This window comes from Ambystoma mexicanum, chromosome 4p, assembly GCF_040938575.1.
Source record: "Ambystoma mexicanum isolate Mex_15411 chromosome 4p, UKY_AmexF1_1, whole genome shotgun sequence".
NCBI classification, from domain to species: domain Eukaryota; kingdom Metazoa; phylum Chordata; class Amphibia; order Caudata; family Ambystomatidae; genus Ambystoma; species Ambystoma mexicanum.
In genome coordinates, this window is record NC_090927.1 from 37,180,530 (window position 1) to 37,195,325 (window position 14,796).

A 14,796-nucleotide genomic window follows, 5' to 3' on the forward strand; every position below is an offset into this window, starting at 1 on the left:
CCAGGTCCAGCGGCCTGATTCTCTGCTCCCCATGACACCAGCTCCACGACACCAGGTCTAGCTGTCTGCCTCTCTCTGCTCTCCATGACAGCAGGTCCAGCGGCCTGCCTCTATCTGCTCTCCATGACACCAGGTCCAGCGGCCTGCCTATCTCTGCTCTCAATGACACCAGATATAGTGGCCTGCCTCTCTCTGATCTCCATGACACCAGACCTAGCGGGCTGCCTCTCTCTGCTCTTGTTGACACCAGGTCTAGCGGCCTGCCTTTCTCTGCTCTCCAATGCACCAGTTCTAGCGACCTGCCTCTCTCTGCTATCCATGACACCAGGTCTAGCGTCCTGCCTCTCTCTGCTCTCCAATGCACCAGGTCTAGGCCTGCCTCTCTCTGCTCTCCATGACACCAGGTCCAGCGGCCTGCCTCTCTCTGCTCTCCATGACACCAGCTCCACGACACCAGGTCTAGCGGTCTGCCTCTCTCTGCTCTCCACGACACCAGGTCTAGCTGTCTGCCTCTCTCTGCTCTCCATGACACCAGATCTAGCAATCTGCCTCTCTCTGCTCTCCATGACACCAGGTCTAGCGACCTGCCTCTCTCTGCTTTCCATGACACCAGGTCTAGCGGTCTGCCTCTCTCTGCTCTCCATGACACCAGGTCCAGCGGCCTGTCTCTCTCTACTCTCCATGATCCCAGGTCCAGTGGCCTACCTCTCTCTGCTCTCCATGACACCAGGTATAGTGGCCTGCCTCTCTGCTCTCCATGACACCAGGTCTACCGGCCTGCCTATCTCTGCTCTCCATGACACCAGGTCTAGGGGCCTGACTCTCTCTGTTCTCCATGACACCAGGTCTAGCTGCCTGCCTCTCTCTGCTCTCCAATACACCTGGTCTAGCGGTCTGCCTCTCTCTGCTCTCCATGACAGCAGGTCTAGCGGCCTGCCTCTCTCTGCTCTCCATGACACCAGATCTAGTGATCTGCCTCTCTCCGCTCTCCATGACACCAGGTCTAGCGGCCTGCCTCTCTCTGCTCTCCATGGCACCAGGAGTAGCGGCCTGCCTCTCTCTGCTCTCCATGACACCAGGTGTAGCAGCATGCCTCTCTCTGCTCTCCATGACACCAAGTCTAGAGGCCTGCCTCTTTCAGCTCTCCATGACACCAAGTTGAGCGGCCTGCCTCTCTCTGCTCTCCATGACATCAGGTCCAGCGGCCTGCCTCTCTCTGCTCTCCATGACACCAGGTCTAGCGCCTGCTTCCCTCTGCCTCCATGACACCGGGTCCAGCGGGCTGCCTCTCTCGGCTCCCCATGACACCAGCTCCAAGACACCAGGTCTAGCGTTCTGCCTCTTTCTGCTCTCCATGACACCAGGTCTAGTGGCCTGCCTCTTTCTGCTCTCCATGACACCAGGTCTAGTGGCCTGCCTCTCTCTGCTCTCCATGACACCAGGTCTAGTGGCCTGCCTCTCTCTGCTCTCCATGACACCAGGTCTAGCGGCTGGCCGCTCTCTGCTCTCCAGGACACCAGGTCCAGCGGCCTGCCTCTCTCTGCTCTCCATGACACCAGGTCTAGCGGCCTGCCTCTCTGTACTCTCCATGACACCAGGTGTAGCGGCCTGCCTCTCTCTGCTCTCCATGACACCAGGTCTAGTGGCCTGCCACTCTCTGATCTGCATGACAGCAGCTCCATGACACCACGGCTAGCGATCTGCATCTCTCTGCTCTCCATGAAACCAGGGCTAGCGGCCTGCCTCTCTCTGCTCTCCATGACACCAGGTCCAGCGGCCTGCCTCTCTCTGCTCTCCATGACACCAGGTCCAGCGGCCTGCCTCTCTCTGCTCTGCATGACACCAGCTCCATGACAGCAGGTATAGCGGCCTGCCTCTCTCTGCTCTCCATGACACCAGGTGTAGCGGAGACTGCCGCTCTCTGCTCTCCATGACACCAGGTCTAGAGGCCTGCCTCTCTCTGCTCTCCAATGCACCAGGTCTAGCGGCCTGCCTCTCTCTGCTCTCCATGACACCAGGTCTAGCAGCCTGCCTCTCTCTGCTCTCCAATGCACCAGGTCTAGCGGACTGCCTCTCTCTGCTCTTCATGACACCAGGTCTAGCGGCCTGCCTCTCTCTGCTCTCCAATGCACCAGGTCTAGCGGACTGCCTCTCTCTGCTCTCCATGATACCAGGTCTAGCGGCCTGCCTCTCTCTGCTGTCCAGGACACCAGATTTAGCGGCCTGACTCTCTCTACTGTCCATTACACCAACTCCATGACACCAGGTCTAGCGGCCTGCATCTCTCTGCTCTCCATGACACCAGGTCTAGCGGCCTGCCTCTCTCTGCTCTCTATGACACCAGATCTAGTGAAATGCCTCTCTCTGCTCTCCATGACACCAGGTCTAGTGGCCTGCCTCTCTCTGCTCTCCATGAAACCAGGTGTAACGGCCTGCTTCTCTCTGCTAACCATGAAACCAGGTCTAGCGGCCTGCCTCTTTCTGCTCTCCATCACACCAGGTTTAGTGGCCTGCCTCTTTCTGCTCCCCATGGCACCAGGTGTAGCGGCCTGCCTCTCTCTGCTCTCTATGACACCAGGTCTAGCGGCCTGCCTCTCTCTCTGCTCTCTATGACACCAGGTCTAGTGACCTGCCTCTCTCTGCTCTCCATGAAACCAGGTCTAGCGGCCTGCCTCTCTCTGCTCTCCATGACACCAGGTCTAGCGGCCTGCCTCTCTCTGTTCTCCAGGACACCAGATCTAGCGGCCTGACTCTCTCTGCTCTCCATGACACCAGATCTAGCAGCCTGCCTCTCTCTGCTCTCCATGACACCAGCTCCACGACACCAGATCTAGCTGTCTACCTCTCTCTGCTCTCCATGACACCAGGTCCAGCGGCCTGCCTATCTCTGATCTCCATGACACCAGGTCCAGTGGCCCGCCTATCTCTGCTCTCAGTGACACCAGATCTAGTGGCCTGCCTCTCTCTGTGCGCTCCATGACACCAGACCTAGCGGCCTGCATCTCTCTGCTCTCGTTGACACCAGTTCTAGCAGCCTGCCTTTCTCTGCTCTCCAATGCACCAGTTCTAGCGGCCTGCCTCTCTCTGCTCTCCATGACACCAGGTCTAGCGGCCTGCCTCTCTCTGCTCTCCAATGCACCAGGACGAGCGGCCTGCCTCTCTCTGCTCTTCATGACACCAGGTCCAGCGGCCTGCCTCTCTCTGCTCTCCATGACACCAGGTCCAGCAGCCTGATTCTCTGCTCCCCATGACACCAGCTCCACGACACCAGGTCTAGAGGCCTGCCTCTTTCAGCTCTCCATGACACCAAGTTGAGCGGCCTGCCTCTCTCTGCTCTCCATGACATCAGGTCCAGCGGCCTGCCTCTCTCTGCTCTCCATGACACCAGGTCTAGCGCCTGCTTCCCTCTGCCTCCATGACACCGGGTCCAGCGGGCTGCCTCTCTCGGCTCCCCATGACACCAGCTCCAAGACACCAGGTCTAGCGTTCTGCCTCTTTCTGCTCTCCATGACACCAGGTCTAGTGGCCTGCCTCTTTCTGCTCTCCATGACACCAGGTCTAGTGGCCTGCCTCTCTCTGCTCTCCATGACACCAGGTCTAGTGGCCTGCCTCTCTCTGCTCTCCATGACACCAGGTCTAGCGGCTGGCCGCTCTCTGCTCTCCAGGACACCAGGTCCAGCGGCCTGCCTCTCTCTGCTCTCCATGACACCAGGTCTAGCGGCCTGCCTCTCTGTACTCTCCATGACACCAGGTGTAGCGGCCTGCCTCTCTCTGCTCTCCATGACACCAGGTCTAGTGGCCTGCCACTCTCTGATCTGCATGACAGCAGCTCCATGACACCACGGCTAGCGATCTGCATCTCTCTGCTCTCCATGAAACCAGGGCTAGCGGCCTGCCTCTCTCTGCTCTCCATGACACCAGGTCCAGCGGCCTGCCTCTCTCTGCTCTCCATGACACCAGGTCCAGCGGCCTGCCTCTCTCTGCTCTGCATGACACCAGCTCCATGACAGCAGGTATAGCGGCCTGCCTCTCTCTGCTCTCCATGACACCAGGTGTAGCGGAGACTGCCGCTCTCTGCTCTCCATGACACCAGGTCTAGAGGCCTGCCTCTCTCTGCTCTCCAATGCACCAGGTCTAGCGGCCTGCCTCTCTCTGCTCTCCATGACACCAGGTCTAGCAGCCTGCCTCTCTCTGCTCTCCAATGCACCAGGTCTAGCGGACTGCCTCTCTCTGCTCTTCATGACACCAGGTCTAGCGGCCTGCCTCTCTCTGCTCTCCAATGCACCAGGTCTAGCGGACTGCCTCTCTCTGCTCTCCATGATACCAGGTCTAGCGGCCTGCCTCTCTCTGCTGTCCAGGACACCAGATTTAGCGGCCTGACTCTCTCTACTGTCCATTACACCAACTCCATGACACCAGGTCTAGCGGCCTGCATCTCTCTGCTCTCCATGACACCAGGTCTAGCGGCCTGCCTCTCTCTGCTCTCTATGACACCAGATCTAGTGAAATGCCTCTCTCTGCTCTCCATGACACCAGGTCTAGTGGCCTGCCTCTCTCTGCTCTCCATGAAACCAGGTGTAACGGCCTGCTTCTCTCTGCTAACCATGAAACCAGGTCTAGCGGCCTGCCTCTTTCTGCTCTCCATCACACCAGGTTTAGTGGCCTGCCTCTTTCTGCTCCCCATGGCACCAGGTGTAGCGGCCTGCCTCTCTCTGCTCTCTATGACACCAGGTCTAGCGGCCTGCCTCTCTCTCTGCTCTCTATGACACCAGGTCTAGTGACCTGCCTCTCTCTGCTCTCCATGAAACCAGGTCTAGCGGCCTGCCTCTCTCTGCTCTCCATGACACCAGGTCTAGCGGCCTGCCTCTCTCTGTTCTCCAGGACACCAGATCTAGCGGCCTGACTCTCTCTGCTCTCCATGACACCAGATCTAGCAGCCTGCCTCTCTCTGCTCTCCATGACACCAGCTCCACGACACCAGATCTAGCTGTCTACCTCTCTCTGCTCTCCATGACACCAGGTCCAGCGGCCTGCCTATCTCTGATCTCCATGACACCAGGTCCAGTGGCCCGCCTATCTCTGCTCTCAGTGACACCAGATCTAGTGGCCTGCCTCTCTCTGTGCGCTCCATGACACCAGACCTAGCGGCCTGCATCTCTCTGCTCTCGTTGACACCAGTTCTAGCAGCCTGCCTTTCTCTGCTCTCCAATGCACCAGTTCTAGCGGCCTGCCTCTCTCTGCTCTCCATGACACCAGGTCTAGCGGCCTGCCTCTCTCTGCTCTCCAATGCACCAGGACGAGCGGCCTGCCTCTCTCTGCTCTTCATGACACCAGGTCCAGCGGCCTGCCTCTCTCTGCTCTCCATGACACCAGGTCCAGCAGCCTGATTCTCTGCTCCCCATGACACCAGCTCCACGACACCAGGTCTAGCTGTCTGCCTCTCTCTGCTCTCCATGACAGCAGGTCCAGCGGCCTGCCTCTATCTGCTCTCCATGACACCAGGTCCAGCGGCCTGCCTATCTCTGCTCTCAATGACACCAGATATAGTGGCCTGCCTCTCTCTGATCTCCATGACACCAGACCTAGCGGGCTGCCTCTCTCTGCTCTTGTTGACACCAGGTCTAGCGGTCTGCCTCTTTCTGCTCTCCATGACACCAGGTCTAGTGGCCTGCCTCTTTCTGCTCTCCATGACACCAGGTCTAGTGGCCTGCCTCTCTCTGCTCTCCATGACACCAGGTCTAGTGGCCTGCCTCTCTCTGCTCTCCATGACACCAGGTCTAGCGGCTGGCCGCTCTCTGCTCTCCATGACACCAGGTCTAGCTGCCTGACTCTCTCTGCTCTCCAATACACCTGGTCTAGCGGTCTGCCTCTCTCTGCTCTCCATGACAGCAGGTCTAGCGGCCTGCCTCTCTCTGCTCTCCATGACACCAGATCTAGTGATCTGCCTCTCTCCGCTCTCCATGACACCAGGTCTAGCGGCCTGCCTCTCTCTGCTCTCCATGGCACCAGGAGTAGCGGCCTGCCTCTCTCTGCTCTCCATGACACCAGGTGTAGCAGCATGCCTCTCTCTGCTCTCCATGACACCAAGTATAGAGGCCTTCCTCTTTCAGCTCTCCATGACACCAAGTTGAGCGGCCTGCCTCTCTCTGCTCTCCATGACATCAGGTCCAGCGGCCTGCCTCTCTCTGCTCTCCATGACACCAGGTCTAGCGCCTGCTTCCCTCTGCCTCCATGACACCGGGTCCAGCGGGCTGCCTCTCTCGGCTCCCCATGACACCAGCTACAAGACACCAGGTCTAGCGGTCTGCCTCTTTCTGCTCTCCATGACACCAGGTCTAGCTGTCTGCCTCTCTCTGCTCTCCATGACACCAGGTCTAGTGGCCTGCCTCTCTCTGCTCTCCATGACACCAGGTCTAGTGGCCTGCCTCTCTCTGCTCTCCATGACACCAGGTCTAGCGGCTGGCCGCTCTCTGCTCTCCAGGACACCAGATCTAGCGGCCTGACTCTCTCTGCTCTGCATGACACCAGGTCTAGCAGCCTGCCTCTCTCTGCTCTCCAATGCACCAGGTCTAGCGGCCTGCCTTTCTCTGCTCTCCATGACACCAGGTCCAGCGGCCTGATTCTCTGCTCCCCATGACACCAGCTCCACGACACCAGGTCTAGCTGTCTGCCTCTCTCTGCTCTCCATGACAGCAGGTCCAGCGGCCTGCCTCTATCTGCTCTCCATGACACCAGGTCCAGCGGCCTGCCTATCTCTGCTCTCAATGACACCAGATATAGTGGCCTGCCTCTCTCTGATCTCCATGACACCAGACCTAGCGGGCTGCCTCTCTCTGCTCTTGTTGACACCAGGTCTAGCGGCCTGCCTTTCTCTGCTCTCCAATGCACCAGTTCTAGCGACCTGCCTCTCTCTGCTATCCATGACACCAGGTCTAGCGTCCTGCCTCTCTCTGCTCTCCAATGCACCAGGTCTAGGCCTGCCTCTCTCTGCTCTCCATGACACCAGGTCCAGCGGCCTGCCTCTCTCTGCTCTCCATGACACCAGCTCCACGACACCAGGTCTAGCGGTCTGCCTCTCTCTGCTCTCCACGACACCAGGTCTAGCTGTCTGCCTCTCTCTGCTCTCCATGACACCAGATCTAGCAATCTGCCTCTCTCTGCTCTCCATGACACCAGGTCTAGCGACCTGCCTCTCTCTGCTTTCCATGACACCAGGTCTAGCGGTCTGCCTCTCTCTGCTCTCCATGACACCAGGTCCAGCGGCCTGTCTCTCTCTACTCTCCATGATCCCAGGTCCAGTGGCCTACCTCTCTCTGCTCTCCATGACACCAGGTATAGTGGCCTGCCTCTCTGCTCTCCATGACACCAGGTCTACCGGCCTGCCTATCTCTGCTCTCCATGACACCAGGTCTAGGGGCCTGACTCTCTCTGTTCTCCATGACACCAGGTCTAGCTGCCTGCCTCTCTCTGCTCTCCAATACACCTGGTCTAGCGGTCTGCCTCTCTCTGCTCTCCATGACAGCAGGTCTAGCGGCCTGCCTCTCTCTGCTCTCCATGACACCAGATCTAGTGATCTGCCTCTCTCCGCTCTCCATGACACCAGGTCTAGCGGCCTGCCTCTCTCTGCTCTCCATGGCACCAGGAGTAGCGGCCTGCCTCTCTCTGCTCTCCATGACACCAGGTGTAGCAGCATGCCTCTCTCTGCTCTCCATGACACCAAGTCTAGAGGCCTGCCTCTTTCAGCTCTCCATGACACCAAGTTGAGCGGCCTGCCTCTCTCTGCTCTCCATGACATCAGGTCCAGCGGCCTGCCTCTCTCTGCTCTCCATGACACCAGGTCTAGCGCCTGCTTCCCTCTGCCTCCATGACACCGGGTCCAGCGGGCTGCCTCTCTCGGCTCCCCATGACACCAGCTCCAAGACACCAGGTCTAGCGTTCTGCCTCTTTCTGCTCTCCATGACACCAGGTCTAGTGGCCTGCCTCTTTCTGCTCTCCATGACACCAGGTCTAGTGGCCTGCCTCTCTCTGCTCTCCATGACACCAGGTCTAGTGGCCTGCCTCTCTCTGCTCTCCATGACACCAGGTCTAGCGGCTGGCCGCTCTCTGCTCTCCAGGACACCAGGTCCAGCGGCCTGCCTCTCTCTGCTCTCCATGACACCAGGTCTAGCGGCCTGCCTCTCTGTACTCTCCATGACACCAGGTGTAGCGGCCTGCCTCTCTCTGCTCTCCATGACACCAGGTCTAGTGGCCTGCCACTCTCTGATCTGCATGACAGCAGCTCCATGACACCACGGCTAGCGATCTGCATCTCTCTGCTCTCCATGAAACCAGGGCTAGCGGCCTGCCTCTCTCTGCTCTCCATGACACCAGGTCCAGCGGCCTGCCTCTCTCTGCTCTCCATGACACCAGGTCCAGCGGCCTGCCTCTCTCTGCTCTGCATGACACCAGCTCCATGACAGCAGGTATAGCGGCCTGCCTCTCTCTGCTCTCCATGACACCAGGTGTAGCGGAGACTGCCGCTCTCTGCTCTCCATGACACCAGGTCTAGAGGCCTGCCTCTCTCTGCTCTCCAATGCACCAGGTCTAGCGGCCTGCCTCTCTCTGCTCTCCATGACACCAGGTCTAGCAGCCTGCCTCTCTCTGCTCTCCAATGCACCAGGTCTAGCGGACTGCCTCTCTCTGCTCTTCATGACACCAGGTCTAGCGGCCTGCCTCTCTCTGCTCTCCAATGCACCAGGTCTAGCGGACTGCCTCTCTCTGCTCTCCATGATACCAGGTCTAGCGGCCTGCCTCTCTCTGCTGTCCAGGACACCAGATTTAGCGGCCTGACTCTCTCTACTGTCCATTACACCAACTCCATGACACCAGGTCTAGCGGCCTGCATCTCTCTGCTCTCCATGACACCAGGTCTAGCGGCCTGCCTCTCTCTGCTCTCTATGACACCAGATCTAGTGAAATGCCTCTCTCTGCTCTCCATGACACCAGGTCTAGTGGCCTGCCTCTCTCTGCTCTCCATGAAACCAGGTGTAACGGCCTGCTTCTCTCTGCTAACCATGAAACCAGGTCTAGCGGCCTGCCTCTTTCTGCTCTCCATCACACCAGGTTTAGTGGCCTGCCTCTTTCTGCTCCCCATGGCACCAGGTGTAGCGGCCTGCCTCTCTCTGCTCTCTATGACACCAGGTCTAGCGGCCTGCCTCTCTCTCTGCTCTCTATGACACCAGGTCTAGTGACCTGCCTCTCTCTGCTCTCCATGAAACCAGGTCTAGCGGCCTGCCTCTCTCTGCTCTCCATGACACCAGGTCTAGCGGCCTGCCTCTCTCTGTTCTCCAGGACACCAGATCTAGCGGCCTGACTCTCTCTGCTCTCCATGACACCAGATCTAGCAGCCTGCCTCTCTCTGCTCTCCATGACACCAGCTCCACGACACCAGATCTAGCTGTCTACCTCTCTCTGCTCTCCATGACACCAGGTCCAGCGGCCTGCCTATCTCTGATCTCCATGACACCAGGTCCAGTGGCCCGCCTATCTCTGCTCTCAGTGACACCAGATCTAGTGGCCTGCCTCTCTCTGTGCGCTCCATGACACCAGACCTAGCGGCCTGCATCTCTCTGCTCTCGTTGACACCAGTTCTAGCAGCCTGCCTTTCTCTGCTCTCCAATGCACCAGTTCTAGCGGCCTGCCTCTCTCTGCTCTCCATGACACCAGGTCTAGCGGCCTGCCTCTCTCTGCTCTCCAATGCACCAGGACGAGCGGCCTGCCTCTCTCTGCTCTTCATGACACCAGGTCCAGCGGCCTGCCTCTCTCTGCTCTCCATGACACCAGGTCCAGCAGCCTGATTCTCTGCTCCCCATGACACCAGCTCCACGACACCAGGTCTAGCTGTCTGCCTCTCTCTGCTCTCCATGACAGCAGGTCCAGCGGCCTGCCTCTATCTGCTCTCCATGACACCAGGTCCAGCGGCCTGCCTATCTCTGCTCTCAATGACACCAGATATAGTGGCCTGCCTCTCTCTGATCTCCATGACACCAGACCTAGCGGGCTGCCTCTCTCTGCTCTTGTTGACACCAGGTCTAGCGGTCTGCCTCTTTCTGCTCTCCATGACACCAGGTCTAGTGGCCTGCCTCTTTCTGCTCTCCATGACACCAGGTCTAGTGGCCTGCCTCTCTCTGCTCTCCATGACACCAGGTCTAGTGGCCTGCCTCTCTCTGCTCTCCATGACACCAGGTCTAGCGGCTGGCCGCTCTCTGCTCTCCATGACACCAAGTCTAGCTGCCTGACTCTCTCTGCTCTCCAATACACCTGGTCTAGCGGTCTGCCTCTCTCTGCTCTCCATGACAGCAGGTCTAGCGGCCTGCCTCTCTCTGCTCTCCATGACACCAGATCTAGTGATCTGCCTCTCTCCGCTCTCCATGACACCAGGTCTAGCGGCCTGCCTCTCTCTGCTCTCCATGGCACCAGGAGTAGCGGCCTGCCTCTCTCTGCTCTCCATGACACCAGGTGTAGCAGCATGCCTCTCTCTGCTCTCCATGACACCAAGTATAGAGGCCTTCCTCTTTCAGCTCTCCATGACACCAAGTTGAGCGGCCTGCCTCTCTCTGCTCTCCATGACATCAGGTCCAGCGGCCTGCCTCTCTCTGCTCTCCATGACACCAGGTCTAGCGCCTGCTTCCCTCTGCCTCCATGACACCGGGTCCAGCGGGCTGCCTCTCTCGGCTCCCCATGACACCAGCTACAAGACACCAGGTCTAGCGGTCTGCCTCTTTCTGCTCTCCATGACACCAGGTCTAGTGGCCTGCCTCTTTCTGCTCTCCATGACACCAGGTCTAGTGGCCTGCCTCTCTCTGCTCTCCATGACACCAGGTCTAGTGGCCTGCCTCTCTCTGCTCTCCATGACACCAGGTCTAGCGGCTGGCCGCTCTCTGCTCTCCAGGACACCAGGTCCAGCGGCCTGCCTCCCTCTGCTCTCCATGACACCAGGTCTAGCGGCCTGCCTCTCTGTACTCTCCATGACACCAGGTGTAGCGGCCTGCCTCTCTCTGCTCTCCATGACACCAGGTCTAGTGGCCTGCCACTCTCTGATCTGCATGACAGCAGCTCCATGACACCACGGCTAGCGATCTGCATCTCTCTGCTCTCCATGAAACCAGGGCTAGTGGCCTGCCTCTCTCTGCTCTCCATGACACCAGGTCCAGCGGCCTGCCTCTCTCTGCTCTCCATGACACCAGGTCCAGCGGCCTGCCTCTCTCTGCTCTGCATGACACCAGCTCCATGACAGCAGGTATAGCGGCCTGCCTCTCTCTGCTCTCCATGACACCAGGTGTAGCGGAGACTGCCGCTCTCTGCTCTCCATGACACCAGGTCTAGCGGCCTGCCTCTCTCTGCTCTCCAATGCACCAGGTCCAGCGGCCTGCCTCTCTCTGCTCTCCATGACACCAGGTCTAGCAGCCTGCCTCTCTCTGCTCTCCAATGCACCAGGTCTAGCGGACTGCCTCTCTCTGCTCTTCATGACACCAGGTCTAGCGGCCTGCCTCTCTCTGCTCTCCAATGCACCAGGTCTAGCGGACTGCCTCTCTCTGCTCTCCATGATACCAGGTCTAGCGGCCTGCCTCTCTCTGCTGTCCAGGATACCAGATTTAGCGGCCTGACTCTCTCTGCTGTCCATTACACCAACTCCATGACACCAGGTCTAGCGGCCTGCATCTCTCTGCTCTCCATGACACCAGGTCTAGCGGCCTGCCTCTCTCTGCTCTCTATGACACCAGATCTAGTGAAATGCCTCTCTCTGCTCTCCATGACACCAGGTCTAGTGGCCTGCCTCTCTCTGCTCTCTATGACACCAGATCTAGTGAAATGCCTCTCTCTGCTCTCCATGACACCAGGTCTAGTGGCCTGCCTCTCTCTGCTCTCCATGAAACCAGGTGTAACGGCCTGCTTCTCTCTGCTAACCATGAAACCAGGTCTAGCGGCCTGCCTCTTTCTGCTCTCCATCACACCAGGTTTAGTGGCCTGCCTCTTTCTGCTCCCCATGGCACCAGGTGTAGCGGCCTGCCTCTCTCTGCTCTCTATGACACCAGGTCTAGCGGCCTGCCTCTCTCTCTGCTCTCTATGACACCAGGTCTAGTGACCTGCCTCTCTCTGCTCTCCATGAAACCAGGTCTAGCGGCCTGCCTCTCTCTGCTCTCCATGACACCAGGTCTAGCGGCCTGCCTCTCTCTGTTCTCCAGGACACCAGATCTAGCGGCCTGACTCTCTCTGCTCTCCATGACACCAGATCTAGCAGCCTGCCTCTCTCTGCTCTCCATGACACCAGCTCCACGACACCAGATCTAGCTGTCTACCTCTCTCTGCTCTCCATGACACCAGGTCCAGCGGCCTGCCTATCTCTGATCTCCATGACACCAGGTCCAGTGGCCCGCCTATCTCTGCTCTCAGTGACACCAGATCTAGTGGCCTGCCTCTCTCTGTGCGCTCCATGACACCAGACCTAGCGGCCTGCATCTCTCTGCTCTCGTTGACACCAGTTCTAGCAGCCTGCCTTTCTCTGCTCTCCAATGCACCAGTTCTAGCGGCCTGCCTCTCTCTGCTCTCCATGACACCAGGTCTAGCGGCCTGCCTCTCTCTGCTCTCCAATGCACCAGGACGAGCGGCCTGCCTCTCTCTGCTCTTCATGACACCAGGTCCAGCGGCCTGCCTCTCTCTGCTCTCCATGACACCAGGTCCAGCAGCCTGATTCTCTGCTCCCCATGACACCAGCTCCACGACACCAGGTCTAGCTGTCTGCCTCTCTCTGCTCTCCATGACAGCAGGTCCAGCGGCCTGCCTCTATCTGCTCTCCATGACACCAGGTCCAGCGGCCTGCCTATCTCTGCTCTCAATGACACCAGATATAGTGGCCTGCCTCTCTCTGATCTCCATGACACCAGACCTAGCGGGCTGCCTCTCTCTGCTCTTGTTGACACCAGGTCTAGCGGTCTGCCTCTTTCTGCTCTCCATGACACCAGGTCTAGTGGCCTGCCTCTTTCTGCTCTCCATGACACCAGGTCTAGTGGCCTGCCTCTCTCTGCTCTCCATGACACCAGGTCTAGTGGCCTGCCTCTCTCTGCTCTCCATGACACCAGGTCTAGCGGCTGGCCGCTCTCTGCTCTCCATGACACCAAGTCTAGCTGCCTGACTCTCTCTGCTCTCCAATACACCTGGTCTAGCGGTCTGCCTCTCTCTGCTCTCCATGACAGCAGGTCTAGCGGCCTGCCTCTCTCTGCTCTCCATGACACCAGATCTAGTGATCTGCCTCTCTCCGCTCTCCATGACACCAGGTCTAGCGGCCTGCCTCTCTCTGCTCTCCATGGCACCAGGAGTAGCGGCCTGCCTCTCTCTGCTCTCCATGACACCAGGTGTAGCAGCATGCCTCTCTCTGCTCTCCATGACACCAAGTATAGAGGCCTTCCTCTTTCAGCTCTCCATGACACCAAGTTGAGCGGCCTGCCTCTCTCTGCTCTCCATGACATCAGGTCCAGCGGCCTGCCTCTCTCTGCTCTCCATGACACCAGGTCTAGCGCCTGCTTCCCTCTGCCTCCATGACACCGGGTCCAGCGGGCTGCCTCTCTCGGCTCCCCATGACACCAGCTACAAGACACCAGGTCTAGCGGTCTGCCTCTTTCTGCTCTCCATGACACCAGGTCTAGTGGCCTGCCTCTTTCTGCTCTCCATGACACCAGGTCTAGTGGCCTGCCTCTCTCTGCTCTCCATGACACCAGGTCTAGTGGCCTGCCTCTCTCTGCTCTCCATGACACCAGGTCTAGCGGCTGGCCGCTCTCTGCTCTCCAGGACACCAGGTCCAGCGGCCTGCCTCCCTCTGCTCTCCATGACACCAGGTCTAGCGGCCTGCCTCTCTGTACTCTCCATGACACCAGGTGTAGCGGCCTGCCTCTCTCTGCTCTCCATGACACCAGGTCTAGTGGCCTGCCACTCTCTGATCTGCATGACAGCAGCTCCATGACACCACGGCTAGCGATCTGCATCTCTCTGCTCTCCATGAAACCAGGGCTAGTGGCCTGCCTCTCTCTGCTCTCCATGACACCAGGTCCAGCGGCCTGCCTCTCTCTGCTCTCCATGACACCAGGTCCAGCGGCCTGCCTCTCTCTGCTCTGCATGACACCAGCTCCATGACAGCAGGTATAGCGGCCTGCCTCTCTCTGCTCTCCATGACACCAGGTGTAGCGGAGACTGCCGCTCTCTGCTCTCCATGACACCAGGTCTAGCGGCCTGCCTCTCTCTGCTCTCCAATGCACCAGGTCCAGCGGCCTGCCTCTCTCTGCTCTCCATGACACCAGGTCTAGCAGCCTGCCTCTCTCTGCTCTCCAATGCACCAGGTCTAGCGGACTGCCTCTCTCTGCTCTTCATGACACCAGGTCTAGCGGCCTGCCTCTCTCTGCTCTCCAATGCACCAGGTCTAGCGGACTGCCTCTCTCTGCTCTCCATGATACCAGGTCTAGCGGCCTGCCTCTCTCTGCTGTCCAGGATACCAGATTTAGCGGCCTGACTCTCTCTGCTGTCCATTACACCAACTCCATGACACCAGGTCTAGCGGCCTGCATCTCTCTGCTCTCCATGACACCAGGTCTAGCGGCCTGCCTCTCTCTGCTCTCTATGACACCAGATCTAGTGAAATGCCTCTCTCTGCTCTCCATGACACCAGGTCTAGTGGCCTGCCTCTCTCTGCTCTCCATGAAACCAGGTGTAGCGGCCTGCTTCTCTCTGCTAACCATGAAACCAGGTCTAGCGGCCTGTCTCTCTCTG